The following is a 2,323-nucleotide window of genomic DNA, read 5'->3' as shown; positions in this document are numbered from 1 at the left end:
TCTCCACAGTGGGCTGCAGGGATGAGGGCTGGTCACAGCTCCAGATCAAAGCAGGAAATGTCCCAGAAGGTATTTGCAAGAGGCACAGACAGACAGGGGGTACCTTAAAGAGAATGAACCAGTTCTTTCAGTGTTATACTCTGGGTTGTCTGGGTGCTGACTGTGACAGGGAAATCAATCTCTGAGCACAGAAGGAGACAGTGAAATTTGAACTCTGTTAGATTAGACGGGATTGAACCTGAGAGTATCAGACATCAAAACTGTCTTATAGATGCAGCAGTGTCACTTTTTCTGCCCTGGGCCCAGGGAAGCAGCTGGTGGCAGGGACAGCTCCAGGCAGCAGAACCCTGGGCAGGGACAGCTCCAGGCAGCAGAACCCTGGGCAGGGAGTGGGGGGCAAGAGCCCCCAAAGCCCTTGGGGAGGTGGTGTTCAGGCAGCTCTGGGGGCCCTTCCCTGCAGCTCTGCTGGGCACTGTGTGCTGGACCATAGAAATGAGGATTCCTGCAGTGGAAAAGAACCTTCCCCAGGTGTGACTGTAAAAATAAAAAACACAGTAACATTTATTCTAAGCTCCGGCTAAGCTTCTGCTCTGCAGCCCCAGCTCTTCTGAGTCATGAGTGTAGAGATGGAACTCTTGTATTCAAGGACTGTTACATCTGACATTCCTTGTGTGAGAGCTCTACCAAAAATGTTCCATGTCCCACTGTAGCAGAGCAAAACTGACTCCTTGGCAGTGCATTTGGTGACATTTGACACATGGATTTCTTTTAAAAATGGAGTTGCTTTTTCACAGAGGTCTGTCTTAACTGTTCCCTGTCTTTTCCTTTTCTGAACAGGCCCTATGCTAAGAAACAACAAATGCCCAACAGCAGCTCCATGGCCCAGTTCCTCCTCCTGGCATTGGCAGACAGGTGGGAGCTGCAGCTCCTGCACTTCTGGCTCTTCCTGGCCATCTCCCTGGCTGCCCTCCTGGCCAACGGCCTCATCCTCAGCGCCGTAGCCTGCGACCACCACCTGCACACCCCCATGGGCTTCTTCCTGCTCCACCTCTCCCTCACAGACCTGGGCTGCATCTGCACCACTGTCCCCAAAGCCATGCACAATTCCCTCCATAACACCACAACCATCTCCTATGACGGATGTGCAGCACAGCTCTTTTTCTTTGCCTTTTTCATGTCAGCAGAGTTTTCCCTCCTCACCATCATGTGCTACGACCGCTACGTTGCCATCTGCAAACCCCTGCACTACGGGACCCTCCTGGGCAGCAGAGCTTGTGCCCACATGGCAGCAGCTGCCTGGGCCACTGGGTTCCTCCATTCTCTGCTGCACACAGCCAATACATTTTCCCTGCCCCTGTGCCAGGGCAATGCCCTGGGCCAGTTCTTCTGTGAAATCCCCCCCATCCTCAAGCTGTCCTGTTCACACTCCAAACTCAGGGAACTTGGGCTCACTGTGGTTGGTGCCTGTTCAGGGTTTGGTTGTTTCATTTTCATTGTTTTCTCCTATGTGCAGATCTTCAGGGCTGTGCTGAGGATCCCCTCTCAGCAGGGACGGCACAAAGCCTTTTCCACGTGTCTCCCTCACCTGGCTGTGGTCTCTCTATTCCTCAGCACTGCAGCATTTGCCCACCTGAAGCCCCCCTCCATCTCCTCCCCATCCCTAGATCTGGCCCTGTCAGTTCTGTACTCAGTGGTACCTCCAGCACTGAACCCCTTCATCTACAGCCTGAGGAATCAGGAGCTCAAGGATGCCCTGAGGAAAATGATGACTGGATGCTTTTCAGGAGCAATAAAGTGCCTGTTTTCTGGTTTGTAGCATTCAGAATGGGACTCACTAATGGCCCAGCCTTCCTGCTCAGGTTTTTCGTGGAGGTCATCGGGTTCTTCCTGCAATAATTTTCTCTGCAATGAAATATTATTTTGAATCTACCTTCTAATTTAGTGTCTACCCACTGTATTTGACCCAGAGATGTAAAAATTATGAACTGTGCTCTCTGAGTATTTAAATAAAAAAACCAGGACCCTGCAGTGCCTTCTTTGTCCAAGACCCTTCTTCTCAGATGTTCCTAAAGGACAGCACACTGCAGGACAGGGGGTATTTGCAAACGGGAAGGGGACAATAATCCCAGCCCAGCAGCACTGCCAGGGAGCAGCAGTGCTTGGTCTTTGCAGAGCTGCTCTCTTGCCACTCCCACACTGTCCTCCTGAGCCCCTTTCTCACTGTAAGGCCTGAGTGCTCTCTGAGCACAGTCCTGGGGGGTGGAAGCCCTTGGAGCACAGGCAGGGACAGGCCCTGGGAACTTGTGAAGCAGAGCTGGGCTCC

General features: G+C 52.3%; 1 pseudogene; it reads left to right on the top strand.

The window, feature by feature from the left end:
* The first annotated feature begins 688 nt into the window (after positions 1-688).
* LOC135405371 (olfactory receptor 14C36-like) lies at positions 689-2,090 on the top strand (annotated as a pseudogene).
* The last annotated feature ends 233 nt before the right edge of the window (positions 2,091-2,323 follow it).

Source organism: Pseudopipra pipra, chromosome W (genome assembly GCF_036250125.1).
Source record: "Pseudopipra pipra isolate bDixPip1 chromosome W, bDixPip1.hap1, whole genome shotgun sequence".
Lineage (NCBI taxonomy): Eukaryota > Metazoa > Chordata > Aves > Passeriformes > Pipridae > Pseudopipra > Pseudopipra pipra.
The sequence above is the reverse complement of the archived record's forward strand: the minus strand, read 5'-3'. Positions and strand labels throughout refer to the sequence as shown.